Below are 15,154 nucleotides of genomic sequence, written 5' to 3' on the forward strand. Positions count from 1 at the left end.
CTTTGTGATAGGGGCCTTCTATGTCATGTCATTACTGGTTAAGCACTGTCTTTCAGTTATATTTTGCTCTCTCATTGGTCTTCCCTTCTCAAGTCCTCCATGCATTTCCCTCTGCCCTCTTAGTTGAGTTTAGCATCATATTTAGTTGAGAAAATAAAACCCTTTGTTTTCCTGTTCTGGGCCTCCCTCCTCTTCTAACCTCTAAAGATGTAACCTTTATACTTGCCAAGCATATTCTGCTCTGTCTTGAACCTCTTCATCTTCTACACCTGATGGTGCTTGAAATCATCCCATCTTTCCAGTTTTCAGTATTTCTTTATCTGTTGGCTTGTTCTCAGTATCTACACACTCAAAGTCTCATACTGAAGTAGTTCTTTCCAAAGTTACAAGTGGTCTTTTTTTTAAAAACCCTAACTTCTATCTTAGAATCAATACTAAGAATAGGTTCTAAGGTAGATGAGAGATAAGGGTCACAAAGCTAGAAGTATCTGAGATCAGATTTGAATCCAAGACCTCCCATATCTAGGTTTGGATTTCTATCTACTAAGCCACTCAACTTCCCCCCCCTTCAGTTATACAGTGATCTTCCTCTCTCCCCTTCTCCCTCTTCCTCACTGACTGTCTCTCTCTTTCTCCCTCCCTCCCTCCCTCCCCCCACTCTTAAGTGACTTGCCCACACAGCAAAAAAGGGTCTGAGGTCAAATTCAAACTCAGGTCCTCCCAACCTCCAAGCCTGGCTCTTTATCCACTGAGCCACCTAGGTGCCCACCCCACTGATTTCTGAATGACCAAAATTGATGTCTTTTGTTTCAGTCTTCAATCTTTCTCATCTCTGCAGCATTTGGAATTGTTGGTCACCTCCTCCTGGATACTCTTCCTCTTTGGATTTTCATTACACTACTCTTGTTTATTTCTCCTACCTGTCTGACAACTCATTTTCATTCTGGTTTATTTTCCATATCACCCTCCTAACTATGGATGTTTCCAAAGGCTCCCATCTGAACCCTCTTCCATTTCTCTACAAACTGTTCCCAATTCTGTATATCAGTTCTCTTCTCTCCTGAGCTCCAGGCTTTTATGTTCAGCTTTCTGTTGAGTATTTCAAATTGGATTTCACATAGACATCTCAAACTCATGTGTTCTGGTTCTGCTTCTGACTCTCCACACTTCATTATTTGCAGTGGCCTTCTCCCTCCCTGGAGCATCATTGACTCTGGACCCTTTTCCTCTATGGTGGGAAACTCCTTCTATGTTGTTCTCCTCCCCTCTGGCATTAGAATGAAAGCTCCTTGAAGGGGTAGGGACTCTCTTTGTGTTTACATTCAGGTCTTCCTTTGTACTTGGCATTGTGCCTGGAAAATAGTAAGTGCCTAATAAATGCTTGTTGACTGACTGGCATCTTGAAAACAAATAATTTTCTTTCTCCTCAAACTTAAGCCTTCCTGAATTTCATTTTCTGTCTAGGTGCCAAACTTTGGCATTATCTTTTACTCTCCTATCAGAAATTATCATTTTTTATAATTTTCTAGACTTCATAATTTATATCTCTATAGCTTGTTTTTGGGAATGGCTGTCATTATTATATACAGGATGTTCCAAAGGACTTTTGTGTTATTAATTTTTTTATTTTTAAAAATTTTTCCAAGATTCATGATTTCTCCCTCCCCTCATCCCTTCCCCCTTCTGGAGTTGACAAGCAATTCCACTGGGTTATACATATATATGTGTGTGTGTGTGTGTGTGTGTGTGTGTGTGTGTGTGTGTGTGTGTGTGACAAACAAAATCACTTGAACCCATTTCTATATTATTCATTTCTTTAAAACCAAAACCCCAAATCACAAGCCCGTATAAACAAGTGAGAAATCATATGTTTTCTTCTTCTTCCCACAGTTCTTTCTCTAGATATGTCCCAAAAGTCTTATTGTAGTTTGGTATCTATACAATTCCTTACTTAAATCAGTTACATATATTTGTACACAAACACATATACATATCAGCTATCAGACCTTTATCAGAGACTTGCTGCAAAGATTTTTCTCTTTACTCACAAGGGACCCCACCTATGCTCAAGTCCTTTACTTGCTTGGACTATTGCAATAACCAAAAGGCTATTTGATCTTCCTGTTTCAAGTCTTTCTCCCTCTGACCCATCCTACACACAGACAATCAAAGTAATTCTAAAGTACAAGTGTAATCATATTTCATTCTATTTAATAAACACCAGTGGCCCTATTAATCCATAATTGAGATAAAAAATATGCTTCTGTTTGGTATTTAAAAATGCTCATCACAACCTTGCCTTAATTTACCGTTACAACTTTATTATATATACTCTTCCCTTCCCCACACCCTGTAGGTCTGCCAAACTGTTTTTTTTTTTTAATTTTTAAAAAATCAATTAATTAAAACTTTTTCCATAGTTACATGATTCATGTTCTTTCCCACTCCTCTTCCTTCCCCCCTCCCAGAGCCTACAAGCAATTCCACTGTTTTATACATGTATCATCGTTCAAAACCCATTTCCATATTATTTACTTCTACCTCTTCAAATTTCATTTCACTCCCCAAACCAAAGCATATGTATATCTATGTACATATATTAAATTTTTCTAAGATCTTTTCTCTCCTTAGTGTTATTACATATTTACCTTGTATAAATTTTACCTTGTATATGTTTCATTTGTACTTAATTGATATATAAATACACAAACACAAATACACACACATATGTGCACATGCTCTCCTTGAGGACAGAGATTGTTTTGCTTTTCTTTGCATCCAGAGTATATAGTAGCAAAATGTGCTTGGCATGTAGACACCTTTAAAAAACATGTTAAATTTTTTATTATTCTGAACTTTACTAACACCAGCAAATATGTGCATTTTAAAAACAGGATCTTCTGTGAAACCTCAGATCTCATTCCATATATCAGAGTTATACATTTTTTTAGTATATAATACATTCACATTTGTTCCAAAGCTGTCCTAATTGTGTTTCCTTCTGAACATTCTTTTTTTCTGTTCTGTGCACTTTAAGGGGAAAAAATTATTCTGAATTCTATTCAGAAAAAGATGATGTGTGAAAATATATGTCCTTATTTTGTATAGCTTACCTTTTTGGAAGTATATAATAAACTCAACATTTTAGCTTTCTTCTAAAAATAAGTTATTGATTTTTTTATATGCTTTAAATTTCGTCTCACCCCCCTTTTAGAGAGCTATTCCTTATAACACAGAATCTACATGTTATTTCAAAGCTGTTCTGCTTGGTCTGTACTTCTTTCCATTCTCTCCTGTTCATTTAAAGACTTTCTTTAGTGACTACCTCTTCCCTCTGTTTCCTTTTTTTTGTGGTGGTGGTGGTGGTGGTAGGGTTGCCATTGTTTGCTTCCCTCCCTTTTATCAAATAAATATAGTGGAACAAAACATTCATACTTATCCATATCTAAAAATGGATTTGGAATTCTTCACCTTAAGTCTACAACCTCTCTGTCAGGAGATTAAGGTGCGTGTTTCCTCATTGTTCCACTATAGTCATAGTTGAACATTGGATTTATTTAAACTCTTATTTCCCATCTTAGAATCAATAGTGTTCATTGATTCCAAGGCCAAAAGAGCAGTAAGGGCTAGGCAATAGATGTTAAGTGACTTGCCCAGGGTCACACAGCTAGGAAATATCTGATGCCAGGACCTCTTGTCTCTAAATGTCTCAATCCACTGAGCCACCTAGCTGTTCCCTGGGCAGTGGATTTATCAGTATTCTTCAGTCTCTAAAGTTGTCTTTCTTTATATCATAGTTGAGGCTGTGTAAATTGTTCTTCTGATACCTTTCATTTCACTCTCCATACCAGTCTTTTCCAGGTTTCTTTGAAACTTCTTTCCTCCTCTCACCTTCTCTCTTCTTTTCTTTTCTTTTCTCTCCCTCCCCTTTTCTCTTCCCCTTACCTTCTGTCTTAGAATCAATACTGTATATTGGTTCCCAGGCAGAAGAAACAATATGGGCTAGCCAATTGTGGTTAAGTGATTTGACTAGGGTCATACAACTCAGAAGTGTCTAAGGATTAGATAATGAACCCAAGACCTCTTGCCTCTAAGCCTGGCTTTCAGTCCATTAAATCACCTAGCTTCCCTCTTTTCATCATTTCTTACTGAGCTACAATATTCTATTATTCTACATATATCATAATTTATTCAGTCATGCTATAGTTAAAGAGTATCTCCTTTGGTTTTAGCTTTTTGCTAAAACAAAACTATACAGTCCTAGAGATGGGAAATCCTAGGTTCAAATCTGGCCTCAGACACTTAGCTGTGTGACCCTGGGCATGTCACTTAATCCCCATTGCCTAGCCCTTAATAGGTCTTCTGCCTTGGAACCAATATACAGTATTGATTCTTAGATGGAAGGTAAGGGTTTAAAAAAATTGCTTTATATAGTTTTGTATTTACTTTTTTTTACATTTTCTTTTATCTTTATGGGGTTATAAGCTCAATAACAGTATTACTCAAATCCAAGATATATACGGTTCAGTACCATTTTAGATGTAATTTCAAGTTGTTTTCCATAATGCAGCTGGACCAACAGTTCATAATTATACCAACAGTACGTACACCGTGGTTCCTCTCTTCCATCTCATCCACGACAATATTTTTTCTTGGCCATCTTTCCCAGTCAGAGAGGGATATGGTGGAAACTCACTTTCTTTAATTTGCATTTCTCTAATAAGTAGTATTTTAGAGCATCTTTTCATATGTCTATTGATGGCTTGGATTTTTTTGTTCAGAACCTTTGACAATATATCTATTGAAGAATGGCTGTCATTCTTGTAAAGGTGTCCCAAAAATCTTAGTGTTGCAGTTCAGTTTATTATATTTAACTTGTACACTTTTGGGACACACATTTAAATTAGTACCTCAGTACCTTATATATATTAGATATCTATCTATCTATCTATCTATATCTATATATTAGATATCTAATATATATTAGATATCAGATTTGTATGAGAAACTTGCTGCAAAGATGTTTTAAGCCAGTTAACCCTTTCCTTTTTTATCTTAACAGCATTGATTTTCTTTATGCAAAATCTTTTTCAATTTTATTTCATCAAATTTACCCATTTTATCTTCTATATTCCTCTATATCCTTTGTCTAATTATGAATAATTCCTTTGAGCTTAGATGAGCAAGGTATTTTTTGACCCTCTAATTTTACTATGTGACTTTTATCATGTAAACATTTGGATTTTATTATAGTATGGCATGAGATCTTGGTTTAAACCTAATTTGATAGCTAATCTCCTTTCCAGTTTTCTCAATAGATTTTGTTGAAGTAAATCTTTTCTTTCTAAAGTACTTGGAGTCTTTTGGTTTATTGAACACTATACTTATATAGTAGTTACTTGTTTCTGTATACTTTGTATACTTAATTTATTCCATTCATTATCCATTCCATCTTTTAACCAATACCCAATTGCTTTGATGATTACTACTTTATAGTGTAGTTGAAGATTTGGTACTGCTAGGCTCCCAACCTTCCCGTTTTTAATTATTTCTCTTGACTCTTTTTTAAAATTTGAGTTTATTTTATTAATTTAGAATATTTTTCCATGGTTACATGATTCATGTTCTTTCCCTCCTCTCCTCCCGCCCCCCTCCCAAAGCCAATGAGCTATTCCACTGGGTTTTCATGTGTCATTGATCTCTTAAGAATCTTACCTTTTTGTCCTTCCCAATGAATTTATTTATTTTTGCTCTATGAAATAATCCTTTGGTAATTTAATCACTCTTAATTAGGTCTTTATTCTGTGAAGAGTAATTTATAGTTGTGTGAGTATGTATGTATGCTCGTGTGTGTGCTTGCCTGCAGGAACCCATGTGCCCACGTGGATGAAAGTTGTTGTGAGTGGAATTTTCTCTTGTATCTCTTCTGCCAGTTTTTGCTTATATAGAGATACCAGTGATTTGTGTGGATATATTTTACTTCTGATATTTTGCTGAAGTTACTGTCACAATTAATTTTTTGTTAGATTCTCTGGGGTTCTCCATGTATCATCTGCAAATAGCAATCGTTTTTTCATTTATACTTATTTCTTCAGTTTCTCTTTCTTGTCTTATTGTTATAATTACCATTTTTAGCACTGTTAAATAAAGGTGATAAAGGACATATTTACCTCTAATCTTAATGGAAAGGCCTCTTAGAGTTTTTATCCTTGTTATAATTTTTTTGTCCCTTTTACATCCCTATTTTATATCTATTGCATTGGTGGCTCTTGTTTGCTGTTTGATATTGTTTAATTTCATAGGAAGTTAGGGAGACCTGATATTCCCTCTTTCCTTCTCCCTAAATTCCCTTATTTAAGAATAAACCCCTTTTTCAGAAAAGAGTTATAGTGTAAGATTAGTTTTTTGAAACTGCTAATAACTTACCATCTGAGGAGAGCTGTTAGGATCAACTGTGAGAGGAACAGGAAGTGAGGTGGGAGGGAAGAAGTGCAGATCCTGGCCTTTCCTCTATCTTATTTCCTGGTGATATTGTTCCAACTCATATCTACTACCATAAATATCTTAAAGGGAGTGCTATTACAATAGGTCCTTTTATTTTTATGCTTTTTAGTGTTTTTAATATAAATAGAATTGTAGTTTGTTTTACCAGCTTGTTTTCAGCATTTATTGAAATAATTATGTGGTTTTAAATGTTTTTTATTAATGTGGTCTATTATGGTGTTTTTGATATTAAACCAATCTTGTATTCTTGGTATAAATCCTCCTTAGTCCTAATTTACAATCGTTATAAAGACCTAGACTCTTACTAATATAGAATTAAAAATTTTTGTACCAGTATTCATTGGACATAGTTGATTATGGTTTTTTTCTTTTGATTTGTATTCTGTTTTGCATCTCAAGGTCATTTATGGTGGCAGGTAGATAGAGTGCCAGGCTTGGAGCTGGGCAGCCCTGGATTCAAATATGCCCTCAGACATGTACTAGCCTTATGACTCTGGGGATGTCACTTAACTGCAGTTGCCAAGCCTTTGCCATTCTTTTCTTAGAATTATTATCAAGACAGAAGGTAAAAATTTTAAAAACAAATATTTATATTATTGAAGGAATTTACTAGCATCTCTTTCCTTGTTTATGCAAGCAGTTTATGTGATAATTGGAGTAAAATTTAACCTTCATAGAATTTATAAATCCATCTGGTTCAAGGTGCCCCTCTTTAAAAAAAAACAAACTCTTTATCTTCCATCTTAGAATCAATACTGTGTATTGGTTCTAAGGTAGAAGAGTGGTAAGGACTAGGCAATGGGGTTCAAGTGATTTGCCAGTCACACAGCTAGGAAGTGTCTGAGGGCAAATTTGAATGCAGCACCTCCTATCTCTAGGCCTGACTCTCAATCCACTGAGCTACTTAGCTGTCCCCTTACATTTTCTTTTTCGATCTCCTCTTAAGTATTTTATATTTTTGTAGATATACATCCATTTCATTTAAATAGTTTTGTTGGTAAATAATGTCTTATATTTTCTAATAAAATATTATTATTTTAAACCCTTACCTTTGGTACTAAGTATCAGTTCCAAGGCAGAAGAGCTGTAAAATTTAGGCAGTTTGGGTTAAGTAACTTTCCCAGGGTTACACAGGAAGTATCAAAGGCCAGATTTCAACCCAGGACATCTCATCTTCAGGCCTGGATTTGTAGCCACTGAACTGCTTCCTATGTGCTTTTTAAGATGCACCATTGATATTCTTAATCTTTTTTCATCATTACATTATCCTTTTCTCCCTTTTTGATTCTTGCCCCTCAAATAAAGAAAAATGAGCCCTCTTTTTACAAATGAACACAAACAAATCGAATACACACATTGATCATGTTGGACCACATATGTGTCATTTCTTCTAGTTCATCATTTCTCAAGAGATGGGAAGCATGTTTCATTCAAGGATCCTTTGGAATTATGATTGGTCATTGTTACATTTATCAGTCTTTCAAAGTTGATTGTCTTTTTAGTGTGGTCATTGTAGAAGTATTTTTCTTGCTTTTGCTTACTATTAAGGCTTGTTCATTGATTTATACCACTTTTTCTCTTTGTGTAAGAATTAAAATTCATGAGACTGGCCGTCCATTAATAAAGTTTTTTAGAATCACTTGGATAGGTAAAAGATGAGAAATAGGTAGAGGGATAAAAGTAACATAGTCTGATCTAAACTACCATGTGGGTAATCTCTGCCTTGTCACAGCAGCAGTTCCCCTAGGAAGGTCAACAGAGGAAGAGAGTCAACACTTCCTCAGTTATCCTTTTTTAACCTCTCCTTTCACATATGGTTCAAGTTCAATCATGTCCGGATCAGGTTCAGACTCAAATAACCCATGCTAAGTGATGTAACTAGGTGACCAGCCTACGTGACATAAGTGATGTAGTTCCAGGAAGGCAAGGTCATAGGAAAGACCCCATTCGTGATTCTAGGAAAGGATTCTTTTTACACATCTGTCACCTTTACACTGCTTTTCTTGACAAAGAATATTTTAGTAATACATTTCAACTCACTCTTGTTCATTGTAAGCCTCTTTGTGTTACAGTGCCCTTTCGTGAATGCAACTTTAGATCTTACAAATGTGGTTTCTATGACTCTTGGCCATACATTCTCACTGGGTAAAATTAGTTTGAAATAATACGATGTAGTAGAATGAAAGTTGATCTCAAAGTCAAGAAGATTTGAGTTCAAGTCCTACCTCTGTTCACATCCTGAATTTGTTACTCTGAGAAAGCCACTAAACCCCTTAGTGCTCCAATGCTCTCTCTCCTTTTTTTTAATCCTTACCTTCCATCTTGGAATTAATACTGGGTATTAGTTCCAAGGCAGAAGAGTGTTAAGGGCTAGGCAATGACCCAGGAACTCCACCCAACTGCCCCCTACAATGATCTCTTAGGAACATAAGTTTGTAAGAATTAATTGCCAGTTTGCTTTGGTAAAAGGATCTCTCTTAATATGTCTCTCTCCCTCCTTTCCTTCCTTTCTTTCCTCCTGTCCCTCCTTCTCTTTCTGTCTTAGAATCAGTACTAAGTATCAGAGTAGTAAGGACATAGCAATTGACTTACCCAGGATTACACTGCCTGGGAGTGTCTGAGGCCACATTTGAATTCTGAAACTTTCATCTCCAGGTCTTATTCTATCCATGGAGCTACCTAGCTCCTCCCAAGGAATTTCTTTCTTTACTGGGAGTTTTGTTATAGCAAAGGAATCACAAATAAGACCATATTTGGGGAGAATCTTTAAAAACAATGCATTTTTTCCAGATAATAATCTGCTGTCATCATAATTCAGTTATTGGGTCTATTGTCCATTTGCAATGTTTGACTAAAATATATGTACTAAGGGACCAGAACAATTGGCCATCTATAAAATATTAAAGAGGAAGAGAGATGGGAACAAACATTTATTAAGCACCCCCTCTGTGCTAAGTTCTTCTTACATATTATCACATTTGGGCCTGGATGGTAAATGCTATTATTATATTCCCATTTTGTAAATGAGGAATTTGAGGCAGAGATTAAGTGACTTACCCCAGATCACATATTTGTTAAGTGGTTAGATTGGCACCCAGATCTTCCTGACACCAGGAAATATCTTCTGTGCTACAATGAAAATTCTCCATTCAGGTGTTTTTTTCTTTCATGCATATTTTGGTCAAACTTGCAAAATTATAGATCTCATTTAAAAGGCTCTATGTTGTTCTGAGGCTTAATATCATCCCAATGATATGAGGCTCAATGTCATCCCAAAACAAGAACATTTAGAGAAACTCAACCATCTATAAAAAAAATCCCTCTTCCTTTTGTATTGTATACTGGAATCAATCTGTGACAAGATCAGACATCTTTTGTGCACTTTCCGTATTTATGCTTTGCTTGATGCTAATAACTGGAGGAATATTGAAGAAATATCTGCTCCATCTTTCAAAAGTCTTAGTATGACTTGTTCAAAGGAGACAGTGTTTTGACAGAGCCTTCATGGCAGCATTTGTTTAATCATATTCCTTTTTATAGTCAGCAAAAAATAAGCCCAGTGGGGCCAAGGCATGCCAATTTTACCTTCATAACATATTTCTCATGTTCCTCTTTCTCCTCTTTGACACTGCCAACACTCTGGTTTGGGCTCTCATTATCCCAAGTCTGTTCTAAGAAAGTCTAGTCCTGTTGTTCTCCTTCCCTGCTCTTTAAACCCACCTCATAGCCCTTTACTCTTACTTTCTTCCTCTTTTAAATCTTCAATGCTTTCCAGATTCCTACATGACATTTTAGACTCTCCATAGTCATAGTCTGTTACATCCTGTAACAACCCTATCTTCATCTATTCAGTATTCTAACAAAACAGGAATCTTCTCTTGCCTTGCAAACATGAATTGTATTGTTATGCCTTACCATACAATATTCCTTCTGACCTCTTCCCCCTTTCTTTATTGAATCATTATGTATACTTTAAGGTAGGGGTTCCTAACTTTTTTTTGTCATGGATCCTTTTGGCATTCTGGTAAAAGCATAATGGACCCCTTCTCGGAATACTATTTTTAAATTTGATAAAATCAAATGCAAAGGATTTCAGTGAACTAATTATATTTAGCTAAAATCTTCCAAATATTAGGGAAACAAGTTCATGGGCTCTAGGTTAGGAAAACTTTAAAGACTAATTCAAATGCTACTATCAGGAAGCCTTCCTAATGACTTTGGTTAGTAATTAACCTTTCCCTTCACAGCCCACATAGCTTTTGTATAAATTATATCCCTCTATCATATTGTAAGCTCTGATTTGATAGGGAGACTGTTTCTTACTTAAACTGTATACAAGCTCCCAACAGCTTAAAATGGCTCTCTAGACTTTTGGGACACCCTTTATCTGTTTTCTGTTTATAATTTGCCTTTCTATCCATCCTTCAGATACCACCTGAAATGTTCCCTCCTTCATAAAGCCTCCCCTTATTTCTTTCTTATTGCCTGCCCCCCCCATCCTTTTTTTTTTTAGACCCTTACCTTCCATCTTAAAATCAATACTTTGTATTGGTTCCAAGGCAGAAGAGTGGTAAGGGCTAGGCAATGAGGGTAAGTAACTTGCTCAGAGTCACACAGCTAGAAAGTGTCCGAGGCCAGATTTGAATTTAGGGACCTCCCATCTCTAGACCTGGCTCTCAATCTACTGAGTCACCTAGCTTTGTACCTCAATTTTAATGACCCTGAATCTCCCCAGATAATAGAACTTTGTACTTATTTTCATCTATTCTTATAGCTTATTATATATGTCTTATTCCTTACGAGACGTAAGCTCATTGAGTTTATATAACATCTGATATATAAGATATTGACTTTGATAAATATTATATATACATTTTGTCAATACTCAGCAATAATGATTTTAAAAGATTTTGAAGTTTTGTAGACTGCTGTTTTAAAAAATTAATATATAGGACCTCAGTCTTTAGAACCAGAAAGTATCTTAAGATGTGGTCTAGTCCAACCCTCTTATTTCCAGATTAGGAAACAGGCCCATAAAAATTCATAACTTGCCCAAGCTGACACAGACATCTTTGTTTTCTGATTCAGATCTAAAGTTATTTTCCTTTACCATTTGCTACATATTTTTTCTGTTATCAATATCTTAATTATATTGAACATTTGTAGCCTATAACAAATATAGTTACAACTTTGATTTCATTAATGTTCTTATTTGCCACAGCTTTATTAATTTTTGGATAGTCAAGTTTTCTTTCATATCCTTGTTCTTTTGGAAACATAATTTTTTATGGGGCAGCTAGGTTTCTCAGTGGATGGAGAGCCAGATCTGGAGATACGTTGAAACACTTCCTAGCTGTGTGAATCTGGGCAAGTTACTTAACCTCCATTGCCTAACCCTTACTGCTTTGGAACTAATAATTAGCATCAGTTCTAAGATGTAAGGGTTTAAAATTATTTTTTTTGTTCTTTCTTGAAAATGTTTCTATCAGTAAATATTTATTGCCTCCTATGTGCCAGGATCTGTGCTAGTCAATAGACAAAAATGAAAGAACACTTCATTTTCAGTTGATGGGAAAAATATGTTTACATTTAAAAAGTAAATACAAACTAATTTTGGGTGGAGGAGGAAATTGGAGGTGAAGGAGGGTAGGGAAAAGCTGTTTATAAGAAGAGATCAGGAAAGGCAAGTTAGAACTGGGCTTTAAAGAATGCTAAAATGATGTGAAGAGGGGGTATATTTCATGCTGGGTGGAACAGGCTTTAACTCTGGCTTGTATAAAGAACTTCAAAACCAATTTGGCTGTACTGGAGAGTGTGGGAAGGAAAGTAATGGATATGATAAGCCTTGAAAGATTTTGAAGCCTGATTATGAAGGGCTTTAAATGTCAAATTTAGGAATTTATATTTATCCCACAGCAGAATTTCTTAACTTTGATTCCATGAATTGAGAAAAAAAATTGATAGACTGAATTGGTTTCTTTTTAAAATCCCTTTTATTTATGAATTTTAAAAAAATTCTGAAAAGGAGTCTTTAGGCTTCATTAGAGTACATAAGAGCTTTCAGACACAAAAAAAGATTAGAAATCACTTTCCTAGAGGTAATAGAGAGTTAGTGGAGACTGGAATTTATTAATTAGGGGAATGACATATTCAAACTTGTACTTTAGTATTATTTCTATCAACATGCATTTATTGTTAATAGGCACCACTCAATGTTAAATATAGTAAAAGAAAATCAAGTAATCCCAGCTTTCAAGGAGCTTACATTCAAAATAATATTAATTTATTTTTATTAAGCATATTGTATAAGGCTTTGGGATACAAACACTAAAACTGAATCTGGTCCCTACTGTCAAGGAATTTTCATTTTTTGAGAAGAAAAAAAAATGTACACAGCTAAGAATGTCAGTTAGCAATTATATAAAGAAAGGTTACAAATGTTCCCTGCTTTGATGTGCTCACAGTCTAATAGGGGAGAGAGGAGAAATAGGGAGAAGGAAGGATGACTAAGAGGGAAGAAGAGTTAAAGGATTCCTGAATAATGGCCTGTTTGCTATGTTATGTAATAGGTCTTTTTAATTTCTTTTATTTTATCTCCCTTTCTTTTTCTAGCTCCATCAACCTATATTTGGTCCCTGTTGCCTATCTCATTCACCTTACTAGATAACCTAATTATTTAGCTTTTTAGTTATCACTAAGATAAAGAAAATTTAATAATGCAAAATATGTATTAAAATTTTTATAATACAAAGAATGAGGCTGACAGGTACAAATTAGGTATCCTGCATATTTGGGGTTAGGAAACAGCTAAAGAGATGATCTATGTAAAGTTTATTACAATTCCTAAAATTCCATTTTAACAAACTCCTTTGGTATACTCATTGTTTTCTTGTTGTAGAGTTTTGTTATGATGAATATATTTTCAGAAGTTATGCTTCAATAACAAACCTTGATTCTGGAAGACCTAAGATTATATCCTGGCAAATGATGAATTTAAAATGGATAGTATGACATTTCTAGGCATGATTAGTGGAGGAATCTTACTCACTTGACTATCCATGGGTCTTTCTTTAATTGTTCTTTTGGTAAGGAAGAGAGTAGGAGAGGAAAAAATAAATGTTTATTAATTGGAAAAAAATATTTGTTTAAAGAAGAAAATTAATAAAAAACAAAAGTTGTGCTCAGGTTTTCAGAATCTGGAAATGGAAATGAAGCTCTATGAAGTAAAATAATAAATGAAAAATGTTCTCAGCTGACTTTGGGTGAGAAGTTTCATGCACTTATCCTTCCAATACCATTTTTGTCTTGTTTAGGATTCTTGTGTTTATTTTCTCTTGTAGTGAAGGTTGATTGGGGTGTTTGAAATGAGGCTGAAAATTGCTTTCATGATGAAAAAAATTGCTGAGTTAGAGGGATAAACTGTCAATCTCTTTCTCATTGTCTGTTTTGCAAACTACTGATTAACAAATAGCTTTGTTACGCATAAAGTTCTTTGTTAATAGTGGTCTTCTGTAGTGGTATTTTGTTCATCTGATGAGAACCACTTTTTTGTATCTGCATAGTTAGTGGTTAGTAAAATGGGTAGAATATATAGGTACTTAAGAAACAATTATAGATTATTTCTCTGGTTTCTATTTTTATGTCATTCTCTAAAGAACATTCCTAAATTGTGTTATCTCTGCATTGCAAACAGACATGTTTATGGTCAATGGGATGGGATGGGATTCTCTTTGGCTCTCAGATTCTGATTCTTATTCTCTTTTCACACTCTTACCCTGGGAGGGTAAATTCACAACCCACACTAAAAACTGTCATCCTACATTTTATAAATCAGAAAACTAGTTACAAACCAGCTTTTATGACCTCCCATCATAAAAATCTAGGAACTACCTGAAGCTAACTGGAATATAGTAAGGTTTATATCATTATCATTGTAATACTATTTACTCTTATGTTATTTTTAGAACTATTCAGCTCTAAGCTTTCATATAATTTTTGAAAATTATTATTTATGGGTATAATTCACTATCTTTAATATACTTGCAAGTTTTATGATCATCACTGGGCAACACATGCAAGTGTTTCTGTCTTGGGTAATATGTTAATCATCTTTATATATATAATAATCAACTTTAAATTTTGACTCCACTCCTCAGTTTATCTTTTGTCTCCTTTCTCAGTAACACAGATATTTACTGTTGAGTAACCTAATAAATGAACCAATGGAGACTGGAATTTATTGATACACAAACATGCAACCAACTGCTTTAGGATTATCTCAGTAAGCATTTATTAGTTATTTATTTACATGCCAGGCACTGCTCAGTGCTTAAGGCACAAAGAAAAAGAAATGAATCTGCTTTCAAGGAGCTTACATTTGTAGTAGTATTAATTCACCTTTATTAAGCACTGTAAAGGTTCCTCCTCAACTTTCTTCTTAAATTCTAAGTGTGATAATGATTTTAAAAGGTACTTAGGAAAAAAGAAATGAAAAAAGAGAAAGAAATAGCCCTCAGTAAATTTCAGTTTGGCTGAATTCCTAAATTGTGATTATTTCTCACCAAAGGCCTACTGTGTCCTAGACATTGTGCTAGGCAGGAAAGATAGGAATACAAAAGCTAAGATGCCCCTTATCTTCAAGGAGCTTAAG

At 34.7% G+C, this 15,154-nt stretch overlaps 1 protein-coding gene across 4 annotated transcripts in view; it reads left to right on the forward strand.

Annotated features, from left to right (window-relative positions):
* Positions 1 to 15,154, forward strand: part of UBE2K (ubiquitin conjugating enzyme E2 K) — a 90,222-nt gene that overhangs the window by 13,638 nt on the left and 61,430 nt on the right. Inside the window, exon 1 of one of the 4 annotated variants that reach the window (XM_056802550.1) lies at positions 14,767 to 14,785. The exons of the other annotated variants lie outside the window; for them this stretch is intronic. The gene's annotated coding sequence lies outside the window, so the exon portion shown is untranslated. Of the gene's footprint in view, positions 1 to 14,766; positions 14,786 to 15,154 lie in introns of those variants that run through there. 4 annotated transcript variants of the gene reach the window in all.

This window comes from Monodelphis domestica, chromosome 6 (genome assembly GCF_027887165.1).
Source record: "Monodelphis domestica isolate mMonDom1 chromosome 6, mMonDom1.pri, whole genome shotgun sequence".
NCBI classification, from domain to species: domain Eukaryota; kingdom Metazoa; phylum Chordata; class Mammalia; order Didelphimorphia; family Didelphidae; genus Monodelphis; species Monodelphis domestica.